Raw genomic sequence first — 15,876 nt, 5'->3', positions numbered from 1 at the left:
AAACAATCAAATGCGTTCACTGTGAATTGTCCTTCTGCTTTCTGCTCTGTACCGCTTGGGAGCGCAGACTAACCAGCAACCCCATTTCTCCCTCTCCCACCTATGCCAGGACACATGTCTTTTCTACCGACGCCCCGTTCTTAATACATTACATACCTATATTTCTATACTACTTTCTTGTATTCACAGCGCCAGATTTGTAACGTATATAGGATCCGCATTAACACATCATTATATCTACCAGGTTTCACTGCCGTACGATAATTACTGCCCAGACTGGACCTCTGTGAGTAGCTGCACATTCATTGTGTTCACCGGGTACAAACGCAACAGCTTGCACTAGACTTTACCAGGATACACTGAAACTGATAAGCGAAAGAGTCAGGCAAACTGTATCGTCACAACGCATTCTCGACAGTTCCAGAGGAGTTTCTGAGACTCTCAAACCAGTAAAAAGAAAAATAAGTACAATGACTCCTTGGACAGGACAGGACATAACAGAAGAGTAAAAATTGCCAAGACAGATTTGGTAAAAAAAGAGTTTTCAAAACTTGGGTTCCGGTATGCTTGAAAAGAAAATCTTACTGTATTACTAGCTTCCATTCACGGTGGAGAGGTGTTGACTTCTGATGCGAAAACCGTTCAGAAGCTGAGGGCTCATCAGCAAAGAATGACGATGTGTAGTTTGGGAATTACTACGATTTACGGAAAAATAAATCAGACTAGGGAACAGACTGAAATGGAGATGTAGAGGAGAGATACCAAAATTTTAGCGCTTTTCAGATTTCATTTAGTATAGCCCAAACAGAAAGTTACAAAATCATTATGTTCATCTGTATGATGCTGTTCTTGGTATCTGATTCACAGAATAAAAGTTCTGTGAATTATAAACACGCCACACTTGTTAGTAAAGGAAAGAATTTTCGGTATGAGTCCGCTATCATCATGAAAATTTTATGAATACAACTGTTTAGATCGGTAGTTAGAATGAGTATATTTATTACGACGTTTCGGTATTTTGACACTGAAAACTGTTTTACAAGATCAGAGTTTATTTATATAGACTGACAGCAAAATCCGAAACACCGAAATACACAAGAACTATTTATATTGCTGTCTAGACGGTTTTATTTATGAAATACTACGCTTAATTTTATAAACATCTGCAGACGGTACAAATTAGGAACCTGGCTTCGTAATTTGTACAATGGGTGCTAAATTGTACCACCTTTATAATCTATGTCCCTGAGCTTAAAGATATGTACTACTAAAGTTTCACGGAACTGCCACGTTTTAGTATCACATCACTATTTGCGGACATTGCAATCTAACTTTTCCACTTCTTTAACCATTCCCGCACATTTTAAATTAATCCAAATTTTGCATTTCATGCACCATTTTTTCATTGTATCTCCGTCGCACAGCTCCCACACTGTTTTACGATCGAGTATCCGTGGTGCGTTCCTTGCAGTCTGCAAACCACTTCCTTTTCACAGGTGGAGCTGTAGTTCTATGTTTCTTTCTCTTTGTTCCGATTAGCATTTTATGCGTGGGCTTCCCTTCAGCTTACAGGTTCCTAGGCTAGATCTTGAAGTTTTGCGTGTAACTTTCATAAGTTCCCTCGGATTTGGCGATATTTCCTGCCGGCCAAGGCTTCTTCTGAAGTGAAGTTATGTTTCGTTCTGCAAAGTCGAACGCAAGTTTCCTTACTCCCTACATGCGTAAACTGAACATCATCTCTTCAAATGTGAAAATATGTTCTAATTCATTTTTAGCTTTCTCCGAAAACACTTGACTGCGGTCAATAATTTTTATATACCAGTTTGCGTTTTGTCTTTATTTTCAGTATGCCTCTTAATTTTTAGCTTACGCACGTTTTATATTCGTGCACATTCATTTAATCTATGCCCATTTAGATATGCTGTTACAACTAAATGCGATTCATCTGTGCTCCGCTTTCCATACCGCCTGAAAAGTTTCTTGAATTGTACCGGTACAGTATCGGGAATTTGCAGCGGTGCATTATAGGCAACATCCCGATTTTCTCTTTGTCAGCCTCCTATACACGAACAACAACGAATACTGAGGTTATTTCATTTGCATCCACCCATAAACAAAACAATAGGTTGCCACTTTCCTTATAACACTAATTCGCTAAGGGCGGCGTACGTGCACAATTGTTGAGGCACTTAAAACAACACATGAAAATTTGAAGAAAAAATGCCGCTAACAGCACCATCTGAAGAGACCGTTGAGGGCCGAGATCCGTTATGACTGCGTTGTAAAAAAAGTAATTGTGTCTAAAATAAACAAAACCTTATAATACGTCAAACACCGTCTCCTTAAACGGAATGTCGTTGTTTCCAAAAACTTGCTTATGTGTTAGTTGATGATGAGCGGAACTTGATTCCAGCTTTCAAAGTCTGTGTTACAGTCTGACCCTTACATGCTAAATGTGAACTTTTATTGTGTTTTCCGAAAACTTTCTCATTGATCTAAACAATCAACTATCATGAAACAGGCTACATTAACAGTTTCGAATTCTCTGTTCGTTCTTGTGTGTCTGTGAGTGAACGCAAGCTGGCTGGACTTTAAACAAGGCCGTAACGTATTAATATCTATCAAACCTCTAACCAGACTCACATAAGAGCCTTAACGAATAATATTCACGTTGGTAAGATTTCTCGTTTAGCTCTCCTGGTCTGTCCTACATCCTTGTAGGTCTTGTGGAACTCACTTAGACATTTGTTAACATGTGGCCTATGAATAAATTTAGCTATAGAAACTACAGAATAGTGAAAATGTACGTCAGTTTGAGTAAAAGTCAATGGTTTTCTAACAATATTAGCATGTTCTAGGAAAGTAACAGAAGCAGGCTATTTCAGTGACTATATTCCTTGTATAATTATCAAACAATTTTGTACGAAGTTCTGGGAATGAAACGCGCACTAGTCACAGTCTTATGGAATGAGTGTACCCACTTCAGTAAGAACTTCCACAGTAAGTTAATGCATTTATTACGGATAACAAATCAAACATGAAATAATTATCTCCATATCTTACCTCTGCTCGCCTTACTGCATCATTTTCTGCTTAACCTGTGTGAGTTCTTTTCGCATGAAGAAGCAACTTGTTTAACTGAGAATGAAGCTGCAGCAGGAAAGTAATGTTTGCTTCCATCTTACACAAATTCGTAGACCGTAGACAACAGTAGTAAACCCCCGATTCCTTAAAGAAACGAGCTCCCATGTATCAAACAGCTGCAAACATTTGATTACAAATGAGTTAATGTGCTAACTATTTACTTTAACGCTGTGAGTGAGAAAAAGTGAAGTAACGGTTGAAATTGTGCTTAAACATTGTTAGAAGTCGCTAAGTGCTCTCACTATGAAACATTATATGAATATAAACTGAGTAATTTGCACTGCATTTTAAGGAAAAGCTAGTTTATCACGCCCCTCAATGTCTATGACGTCATATCCCTCGAACTTTGTGTCATTCAATGATATAATTTTGCAGGCGTATTCAGCGGTATGTGTGGATTACGCAAAGTCTGTTACCAATATAACTAGTGGTAAAGCAGTAATAAATTAAAGTATCATACGTGATGTCGAAGTTTTATAGGCGAACGCTAGTTTTTCATGCATCTATATGTTTATTACTTTATATCGCCTGATCTATGTGTCGTGCAATGACATGATTAAGCAGGTACATTTCACGTTTTATGTAGATCCTGTCTATAAACTGTGTTGCGAGTAGTGGTAGTAGCAAAGAAGGAATAAATTAAAACGTCGTGTCTCGTGTTGCCGTGTAACTGCATGAATAGTGTAAATGCAGTAAACAATAAACGTTTCGCCTTTCGTCGTTTTGCGTGGGATTTCAGCGAGGTAAAGTGTCGAAATTATGTGTAAGGTTAGTTGGAAGTCTCTATGCGCTCTCTTATTTTCATGTACTGGATGAATAATGTCTGGACATTAGTACGCCGTCAGCTACGTTACCCTGAGACAAACATACAGTTTATCATTGTAGTACATGCCTTTTAGATTAAGATTAAACCTCGTAATGAGTAGATAATGATAGAATTTTAAATTTTTAAATGTGGTCAATAATTACTTGAAATAATGAAAATAAAATTTTTGTTGCCTCTAAAAGCCATTAGGTAGGCAGCATGCAAATGGACCAGAATACGCTGCCGTGCACCCGTTTCCTGGATTGTCATTTAGTAATAAATTCACCCTACAGAAAATTAGCGATCTCTAGAAAAATCATTTCATGCGTAACTTAACACTGTGTAATTCCGCCCCTAGACTTGATAACCGCATGGATTCGGTTAGGAACTGAGTCCGCAAGTTGGAACAGGCACGCCGGATCCTGGTTAAGCACTTACTGAAGAGATGATCGCACAGTTGCACCAAATTGCAGGGGCTGAAGTCAGGGTTTTGCTAGTTGTTCCAACATGCCCCACAAATTTTCTACAGGATCCAAGTAAGGTGACTTTGCTGGCCAATCGAGGTGTAGTGGGGTTGAGGAGTGTTCAGAAAAGCAGTCGCATATTCTTGCAAACCAATGAACTTTCTCGTTGCCGTCTCCATATGCCTGTTTGAACAAATGCTCATAGCATGCAGTGCACGTCGCAATGTTATCTTGACAGAGTCGGATGGATCTTCATTCACTGCCTACAGCAATTACTGTAGGATTTGGAAATTATTATAAATTATGTCTCCTATGGAAGTCAGATCTGGAAGCTGGAGAGTTCTGGAGGGATTGAATAAGAGTCTCTGATCGTTATTTTCACCAACCTGCCGTCTTCTAGTTGTGTCGGTAGTAAAATCTTCTTCGGCGGAGGCTGCTACGCTGTCAGTTCGAACCTGTGATTGTGCTTTTAGAGGGATGCCACTTGCCCAGTTAGTCTCTGTATCTACAGAGGGCAAGATCTGTAGTACTGACAATGATGGTAGGCGACACTTCTCATTAATGTATCCTGTTTGGTTATTATTCAAATATTCACACATTTACACAGTCTTTTACAACACTCGACACAGCTTTCTTAACTGCATGGTAACTTTTACTTCCAACGTCCGAAATACGACATTTATGTCCGTCTCTGCTGTACGCACTAGAGTGAGTGTTACATATTCACAGCTAAGTTACGCCCGATGTAGAATCCAACATGTCCAGCTCTGAGAACACCGGAAACAGAGTGAGTATTACTTATTCCCATCTAAGTAACGCACGATACTGAGATACGTGTCCGACCCGCCAGAAAGCCCGAAACAGAGTGACTAACGCAGCCGAAGTTCTTCGTCTCCTAGGCGCGTCAAAACGACCCGAAGGTGTCCGAAGCACTTCGGTTGCAGTATCGCTACTATTATGTTTCTCTAAACTAGTGGAATTTAATAAAAAAAAAAACGATAGACAGGTAGTGTAACCATGAGAGAATGTCATACTGAAATCTGGGTTAAATACAATGAAAAGTATATAAATAATTAATAAGAGAAGCAAGACGTTTCGGTGGCTACACCCGGACGCGCCGACCATTCAGAAGCAAGTTCAGTACAATGGGCGATCTCTCCGACGGGACTGGTACATACTGTACCATCTGTCGCTTGTACATCACTCCACTTTTGTACCATACCCTACTCCACGTGTATCAAGCTGCCTCAAGGCGAGCTTCTAGCAAAATAAAATACTGGCGGCCACAGCCAGGAATATCACAACGTGCCTCCGACCCCATTCAGCCACGATCTATTACCGATCACAATTCTGACGTCGTATTTCGCGGCCATGCACTGTAGACACGTTGAACCGTCCGCTACAAAACACGAACAAAGCCAGCAACTTCACACAACCTCTAGCCATGGGCACAATCAAACACGATTACACCTTTTGGCCACTCTTGTAACATCCTTACATTTACGCATGTTACCGTACAATGTCCGCTTGGAACATAAATGTGTCACTGATCGTCACTGCTTATGCTCATATAGGGGCAGTGCGTGTGTGGTTGAGCACATGACTCGATCGCTGTGTTATCTGTAAAGGCTTAATGATAATTTGAACATGCACACTGTAGTGACAAATTGTGGTGAGTTTATAAATATTTCTGTGTTTCCATGCGAGATGAATAACAACTTTGCACACAATATTATTTGGAAAGCTGGTACAGAGTTCACTGCTGTGTTCTTGAAGAAGGTAACACGGGCAGTAGCCCGAATGTTGTGCATAAAATGTCGTCATCAACTAGGCTAGAAAGCCGGGAACACGTGAAAAACCTTAAGAACTTCAACAGAATCCATGCTCGCCAATACCTTCTCTGGTATTAGATGGCCATATTATCACTTGTACATTGTCATATTCTCTTGTTATTCAATGCCGTTACTATTTAATTAGATAATCTTGTTTGCCAAATCTATTACATAGAACAGCGTATTGGGTGCAGCATATTTTCGTATTATCTGCATAATTGTTATGCAATTTTAATTGGAGTCCCACAGTGTTCGATCAGTGTTTCTCCTTTACGTTAATGACCAGCCGTTTTATTGGTTTCGGGAGTCAGAACTGGTACTGTTTACAGATGATACATGTATTGTTGTAAAGCTAAGGGATAAAGCGTGCACAGAGAAAATAGCAAACCTTGTTTGTGTGAAAATTACTGTCAGGTTTTGCAGAAATCAGTTAGCTTAAAACTTTGAGAAAGCATACTTTATTCGGTTTTGTACTCTAATAAATATTACATTTTCCAATAAACTAGCAGGAAACTTAGTGTTAAATAGTTCAAATGGCTCTGAGCACTATGGGACTTAACTTCTGAGGTCATCAGTCCCCTAGAACTTAGAACTACTTAAACCTAACTAACCTAAGGACATCACACACATCCATGCCCGAGGCAGGATGCGAACCTGCGACCGTAGCGGTCGCGCGGTTCCAGACTGTAGCGCCTAGAACCGCTCGGCCACTCCGGCCGACACTTAGTGTTAAGACAAGATCATAGACCTCTGGCTGAGTCTGACAGAAACAAATATTTTAACAAGTACAACAGTAGAAGATAAAATTACCTGCATTATCCATTAATTAATCTTATTTTGGCACCGGTCGGTGTGGCTGAACGGTTCTAGGCGCTTCAGTCTGCAACCGTGCTACCGCTATGGTCGCAGGTTCGAATCCTGCCTCGGGCATGGATGTGTGTGATGTCCTTAGGATAGTTAGGTTTAAGTAGTTCTAAGTTCTAGGGGACTGATGACCTCAGATGTTAAGTCCCATAGTGCTCAGAGCCATTTTTTTCTTATTTTGGCACAGGAAGGGTGAAACGCGTACCTATAAAAATTTTTGTCAATCTACCCTTGAAATAACATTTCTCACAAGTAGCAGAAATGTTTTCAAATGTACATTAGAGATATTACTCCTCAACAACCCCTTCCATTCCAAAGAGAAGTTCTTGAACAGAATAATTAGTCGTATTTGTAGAAAATGACCTGTACATATAAGTAAGTGTGTGCATGTGCGTGTGTACATGTAGGTGTGTTTGGAGTATGTGTGTGTGTGTGTGTGTGTGTGTGTGTGTGTCAGAGAGAGAGAGTTCTATGTTTTTCCTCTTCACAGGTTACACATCAACGTTTATCGTGAATATAGTCTGTCGAACAACTAACGAACTAATTATTTAGCTAACTACCTTTATAACCTCCAAAACTAACGTAGACTTACAGAGGATATGAGAGATTACTATTTTCATTGAATACAACTGTGCACTTGTTCATTCCCTGGCATGATGCATTAGCTCTATACTTAACTATCATATAGAACCGTTCACTCGACGGAAGATCCGTACCCAAAGACTGGAAAGTTGCACAGGTCACCAATATTCAAGAAATGTAGTAGGAGTAATCCACTAAATTACAGGCCCATATCGTTAACGTCGATATGCAGCAGGATTTTAAAACATATATTGTGTTCGAACATTATGAACTACCTCGAAGGAAACGGTCTATTGACATACAGTTTACATGGGTTTAGAAAACATCGTTGCTCTGAAACACAACCAGCTCTTTATTCACATGAAGTGCTCAGTGCTATTGACAAGGGATTTGAGATCGATTGCGTAATGCTGGATTTCCGGAAGGCTTTTGACACTGTACCACACAAGCGGCTTGTAGTGGAATTGCGTGCTTATGGAATATCGTCTCACTTATGTGACTTGATTTGCGATTCCCTGTCAGAGAGGTCACGGTTCGTAGTAACTGACGGAAAGTCATCGAGTAAAACAGAAGTGATTTCAGGCGTTGCCAAAGATAGTGTTATAGGCCCTTTGCTGTTCCTTATCTATATAAACGATTTGGGAGCCAATCTGAGCAGCCGTCTTCGTTTGTTTGCTGTCGTTTATCGACTAATAAAGTCATCAGAAGATCAAAACAAACTGCAAAACGATTTAGGAAAAATATCTGAATGGTGCGAAAAGTGGCAGTTGACCCTAAATAACGAAAAGTGTGAGGTCATCTACGTGAGTGCTAAAAGGAACTCGTTAAACTTCGGTTACACGATAAATCAGTCTAATCTAAAATCCGTAAATTCACTAAATACCTAGGTATTACAATTACGAACAACTTAAATTGGAAAGATCACATAGAAAATGTTGTGGGGAAGGCTAACCAAAGGCTGCGTTTTATTGGAAGGACACTTAAAAAATGTATCAGACCTACTAAGGGGACTGCGTACACTACGATTGTCCGTCCTCTTTTAGAATATTGCTGCGCGGTGTGGGATCCTTACCAGATAGGACTGACGGAGTATATCGAAAACGTTCAAAGAAAGGCAGCACGTTTTGTATTATCGCGAAATATGGGAGAGAGTGTCACAGAAATGATACAGGATTTAGCCTGGAAATCATTAAAAGAAAGGCGGTTTTCGTTGCGACAGAATCTTCTCACGAAATTCCATTCACCAACTTACTCCTCCGAATGCGAAAACATTTTGTTGACACCACTCCGAATGCGAAAACATTTTGTTGACATCGATCACCACGATAAAATAAAGGAAATCAGAGCTCCTACGGAAAGATGCAGGTGTTCATTCTTTCCGCGCGCTATACGAGATCGATGTAGATGTAGATATAGATTCCCTGGTATTGCGAAATAGGTAAGAAAATGACTATTAACCCAGTTATTGTTTCTTAGCAAATGCAGCTGTTCAGCTCTGTCTGGTGGAAGCACTGATGGTAAATGACTGTCTGTTACGAAGAGCACAAGAAATTTTTTTCTTGTAAAAAGATTCAGTTGTTTGAAGCTGATTCTTCAGATGGTGAGGCACGAGGGATTTCTTAAAAGTAATACCTCCGAGTTTTTAAAGTTTGAAATCTCTTAAAACTTTTTAAACAACAACAAAGTTATTAATATTCTGTATCTGTATTCTTCATGTCTACATATTTATTTTCCAACATGGTCACGCCGAACACATTTCTTCCAACGAACGACCAGTTTATTGATACCGTCGTTGTAGAATGTTTGACTTTGTTGCCGGAGCCACAACCTCAGCGCTGCTTGCACCTCTTCACCACTATCAAAGTGACGTCCTCGAAGGTGCCCTTCACGTTTTAGAAACAGATAAAAATCGGATGAGACCTATTCAGGCTAGTAGGGAGGATGTTCAATGACAGTAGTGAACCCAAGGCATCGGATTGTTGCATATGTCGCAGAGTTCGTGTGTGGTCTGGCATTGATTGTCCTACTGAACTTTGTGTGGATGAACTCTTTGAACCCGAAACGCTATTACACCACGCTGTTTCTTACGCACCGACATAGTTACGTACCCAGCACCATGTTACACGCTACAATTCTGAGCGACAGGGGGCCGCAAATATGTAGAGCCGCAAATATGTAAACATGAAACATGAAGATTTAGGATGTTAATAACGTCTGTTTCACCTTAAAATCTTAAGAATTTTCACATATAAAATTCTGAGACATTAATATGCCTACGTAATTTTAGCCACTGCTTTTCAGTAAATTTATTCATGATTTGCTAGCTTTCTACACCGATAGCTAATACTGACCAACACTTTTTAGTTTATTGTGTCACTTGGAAAACTACTAATAATTACATATCGTTCGTAATGACAGTCATTTATTTATACTATCAGCGGCTTGCAGCAAAAATTTTCCATTGTTAAATCCCTCGCCAAGCATCCACATTTGTAGTCATAAAAATATAAATCCAAAATAAAATTTGGTAGCTTTAGTTTTACTCCGGTAATAGCGAGAGGAGAGAATGTACGAGGTGTTCGTTAGTTATAGTCAGTTGATTCTACACTTTCTGTGTCAAGAATGCGAAGCTCAAAATGACGCAGATAGCACGGGGAATATCGTGCAGACACCCATTTCTATTTCGGAAGCTCATGCTTCACGTCATCTTGTGATAGAAATCGCTGCCATACATCAGACCACAAACGGCTTTAATTTCATGGTGAACTTCAATCGCTGATGCGTTCTGCAACTGTGGGACGTTACTGTGAGCCATTTCAGCGCCCGCACTGACGAACTGCGTGTCACCAGATACATCTCATTTTACTTCATTCCCTTGCTTCCTATAGACAACGTAGATTTTTGTGCTTCCATTCATAAGTAATTTCCTTTCTACCATATAGAATGAGATACAGCTGTGGAACATAACCCTCAACTGACAAAAAACATAAATAAAAAAATTTAATATTAAGATTTAATTTTTTTAATACTTTACTATTGTACTGTGGCAAGTGAAACTTTCTTTGTGGGAAGACACAGTGAATGGTCCAGTAAGTTAAAGAATAATCATCATATTTTCAACCCATTCTACAATCACGACAGGTAAAACGCATGGAAGTATTCGTCATGAGTGCGTTCAACAGGTACATTCAAGTTACCATCAAGATGAGGACAGTGTGATGATACAGTCGGATTTATTATCATCCAATGTCGCAGACATACGAGTGAGAGGGAAACTTCGTCGTCAGAGACTAATTCGTAACCCTTGTTTAAATTTAAAGGTTGCTGAGTTGTAACACTCCCGTAATCAGCTGCCTTCTTTCCGATTTCTTCATTCGTTCATTCTATTATTTCCTGCTATTCTTTCGCATCGAAGAAGCAATGAGGGAAATAAAATGAAGGTTAGAGCGCGCGACTCAAATTCAGGATGGTACGATTTGCTGATGACATTGCTGTCTTGATTGATAGTAAACCGGAAAACACAAAGATAACGAGGAGAAGCGGAAATGAGAATAACGAGAAAATTAACATCAAATTTGGTGGTCACATTGTAGATGTAGTTAATGAATTGGAAGGGAGGAGGACATAAAAAGCAAACTAGCACAGGCAAAGAGGGCGTTTGTGGACAAGAGAAATATACTGGTATGAAACACTGACCTTAATTGAAGGAAAAAATTCGTGTGCAAATACATTTGGAGCACAGCATTGTATGGTAGTAAATCAAGCACAATGGGGAAACAGGAGCTGCAGAGAATCGAAGCGTTTGGCATGTGGTGCTACAGAGAGTGTTGAAATCAGGCGGATGATAAAATGGAATGACGAGGCTCTCTGCAGAGTCGGCAAAGCAAGAAATTCGAGGAAAACACGAAAAAGAGGAGGGCACAAGATTAAAGGACATGTGTAAAGGCACCATAGAGTAACTTCCATTGTACGAGTATTAGAGGGAACTGTAGAGGGTACATATTTTAGGAAAAGACAGAAACTGGAATATATCAAGCAAATAATTGAGGACGGAGGGCGCAAGAATCAAGAGGTTGGCGCAGGAGTGGGATTCATAGCAGTTCGAATGAAGCCAGTCACAAGACCGATGACATCAGTAATTTTACTGACGAATTTGTGTCTTTCGCGAAAAAATAGGCATCTGAACATCTATGTGGATATTGTAGAGTTACAAATTGTTTGGATTAATTCAGGGCAGTAGAGCGGAAATTGCCATCTGACAACTCAGACATATGTTGAACGTGGTTTCTGAAATCGCTGGAATGAAATGTCACGAAAGTTTCCTTACGACTCCAATAGGAGCCTGAGTTCTGACTCTAATGACCTCACGATTTGTTAAATCTCGATTTTCCTTCTTTCGTTCGTTCCTTCTTCCCAGGCTGTTCAGTCTTCAGTTGAACCATGCCATATAACTTTGGCGATTGTGGCAGTAGGCATTTTTTACTTATGAGAATGTGAATTAGAGATATCCGTTCTGCATTTCAGGGGAAAAAATCCAACATATTCCAGGACAACGTCGTGTATTGACAAAAAGACATTTCACAGCAAAAGATACCCAATCACCTCGATACCTAGTGTATCCCCATCTGGCGGCAATGCAGGCGAGTGTTCTCACATGAAAACGACCATAACAGTGCCGATTGTCATCCTGCCATAGACTGTCCGAAGCATTTTGCACTTTTTCTTGCAATTCTGCTGCGGCTTTTGCAGGCCCTGTTGCATAAGTAAGTTCCCGCCTCATCATGTGCGATACGTATTAAAACTGAGGAAAGATCTGATGATCTTGCTGGCCAGAGTAATTATACACTGCGAAGGGCACGTTGCGCCAAGCAGCCTCATGTGGACGTGCACTATCATGCTAGAAAACACATCAATTTACTGTCGAAGAAATGGCAGCAGCACGAGGACAACAGCCTGTGCAGTGCACCAGTCACAGGTTACTTTGCCCTGCAGGAACACCAAATGTGACTGTGACTTGGTCCCACATACCACGAAGCATGGGATGACACTCCCACATACCACGAAGCGTGGGATGAAACCTGTGTGTCGTGGGAGTATATAGCTGGAATAGGAACCTCACCAGGGCTATGCCATACACTTTTACGCCCATCGCTCGCTTACAGACGAAATCTATTCTCATCATTGAAGACAACACAACATCATTTCACTCTTCAGTCAACTCTTTCGCGACATGAGGGAAGCTTAACTCAGCGATCAGTGGTAGTCTGGCCAGAGGTACAGTCTTAGACATAAAAACTGACCGCCGGCCGGCCGCCACAGAGACGAAGTCCGAGTCGTTCACTTAAGGTGGCCAATAAAACTGACCGCCCCTGACAATTCTAAGTCCGGCCATCTGCACAATCTGGCAACACTGTAAGATGGGGAAGTGTCTAGAGGAAGTGTTGTCTACTTCCGAGGTGTGAGCCCGTGGTCTAGTGGAAACCGTCGTTCATTCTAAACTTATGGCCGCCTGTTCGCGTCCTTCTGTATTTTTTTTTTTTTTTTTTTTTTTACATTTCGGCACTCGTCTAAAGTTATGAGCCTGATTGAACATCGAACATAATTCGCTTCACATTCTACTCACCAGCAATAACAAGAACTTCCAGAAACAATTCCGAAGGACAGTTCATGGCTGCGACGTGATCAGAACAGCTTACGCTCGAGCGTTTCCTCGCGCTGCAGCGGCTACCGGCCACCGGCCAGACGCCACCCGCCACCTGAAATCCGGCGCCGCTCAGGTGAACGCGGCGCGACGCTGCCAGTGTATGTATCCACTGTCATTTTCGAATTTGAAGCTCTAGTTATCATCTTACAGTTAAGCATTGGATTTTGCATACCTGAAAATCCTGAACTACGGTTAAGCATTGCAAAATTGAGTCGCAACTTTAAAAAGGTGTAATATCTGCAACACATTATATACTTTTGGTATAACAGAGGGGTGAATGCAGAGGAGGCAGCTATAAAGAACTGAACTGTGTGTGGAGCGAGTGCTTTTGGGAAAAATACGCCAGAAAAAGATATTCTTGTTTCGACAAAGATCGTTCTGGCATGAATGATTTTCTGCATTAAGGAAGTCTCGACTACTGATATATGCGATGGATTACCACTTAACCATTATGCCGGCCGTAGTGACCGTGCGGTTCTAGGCGCTGCAGTCTGGAACCGCGAGACCGCTACGATCGCAGGTTCGAATCCTGCCTCGGGCATGGATGTGTGTGATGTCCTTAGGTTAGTTAGGTTTAACTAGTTCTAAGTTCTAGGGGACTAATGACCTCAGAAGTTGAGTCCCATAGTGCTCCGAGCCATTTGAACCATTTTTAACTGTCATGCGACATTTGCATTCAACAGGGAAAGTTCAGAAGTCTGGTGTAGTAGTACTGCTTGCTCTAATTCGAAACAACAATAATCACCGGAGTGACTATTATTGAACGTCACCAGGTCGCTAATTGAGCATTCCTATGCAGTACTGCTACTAGTAACGAGTTATGATGCCTTTATCGTTAACTTCCTAAGAAGAAATGAAAGGCTGAGCCCCACCAAAAGACATAAACTCGAGCAAAGGGTAGTGTGAACATAATAGGTTATATCTAATGGCTCCAAAAATGTGTTTTGGGCTACGAATTCTGCTCCAAGGGGTGTGTGCATCACTGCAGGAATTTGTTGCCAACAACTGGGACACCTTTCGGTCGCAGTGTAAGAAAATCGACCGACAAAACTACATCACCTGTGCTACTGCATGATAACGAACTCTGTTGATTTGAGAAACAAAACTATCCAGGAGACTGATAGGAAAGTTGTCTCTCAGGCACTTGTATTGATAGGGAAGTCCTCTCACAAGCAGTTGTCCCTCTCGTCATAATCTCGTAGAATTTTACGTTTCCCGCTCTTGATCGATCAACCGTCAAGGCAATTCATTTCTAGACGAAAATACTCTTCAAACCACACTGGTTTAGTGACATCGTTAGAAACAGTAGGTTTCTACGGGCGTGGAATTTGTAAACTACTTTACCATTGTCAGATTGTTTTAGATATTGTGAAGAAACTTCTGCTGCTGATTAATCTCTCTTTGATGATTAGTGTTGCGTTCAGAAAACTAACGGAAAACGCAATTAAAATACTCACTGTACTAACCCAAATTAAATTCAGCTTACTGCAGAAACATCAAGACGGCAGCCTATCATAATAAAGCATTAAGTATCTGTAAGACCATTGCGCCTATTTTAATACTGATTAGTAGTATATTACCGACTTTTTTCTTCAAAAAGGTCTGTATTTACTTCATTATCAAAGTGTAATTGCTAGAACTCTCAACTACCTTTATAACACGTCATTCTGGATTGAATACAACTCGGAAAGTGACGTTAATTCGACGTTTCCGTCCATCTCCTGACGTCTTACTGAATGAAGTCTGATGTGCACGCACAACTGTGTTGCCTGCCGCATGGATTCTGTGAATTGTGGCATTTGGCAAACACTGCTGAATACGACATGTGCAAATATCCTCACTGCTCTGGGGAACTCGTCTTTGTTGCATTTTTCCCATACTCTAATTAGCACAATAACATAAGGCTTATTCTGTTGAAGAACTTGATGCCCACAAGTCCTTAAATAAGAATCTCCGAGCGGTAGTAATGCAGGAAAGGAAACATACTGTTGGACAAAAGGATGAACAGCTCCCTGCTGTTTTGCTTGTCCGATAGCGCCTATGATAAGAATCTGGTGTCATACTATGCTTCAGAACCATAAACTGTTTATTTTTTACTTCATACTAAAACAAAAGCTATGATATTAGGTGAGGAAATGACTTATATTCTTCTCAGGAACTTTAGTTTTTCGTGTTTATTTTCTCACTTCATACTAAAACACGGCCGATGATATGAGAAGAGGAATTGAAATATACGCTTCCAAGACATAATATCCTTATGTGCTACTACTGCGTGCATGAAAGCTCTGCAGTTAATTTTTGCGTCTTAGATAAATTTTGGTATCATCTCACATTACTTTGTGAGAATGTTCCCATATTTTTGAGAGTGGACATTTCATCACTGGTAAATATTCTGATGATACCCGTTGCAATTCCTCCATGGAACATGTGAGTAGAGTCTCACGTTGGTTACTATAAGAACATGCAAGCGGTCATGTCCGC

This window comes from Schistocerca nitens, chromosome 8 (genome assembly GCF_023898315.1).
Source record: "Schistocerca nitens isolate TAMUIC-IGC-003100 chromosome 8, iqSchNite1.1, whole genome shotgun sequence".
Lineage (NCBI taxonomy): Eukaryota > Metazoa > Arthropoda > Insecta > Orthoptera > Acrididae > Schistocerca > Schistocerca nitens.
This window is presented reverse-complemented; position numbering follows the sequence as displayed.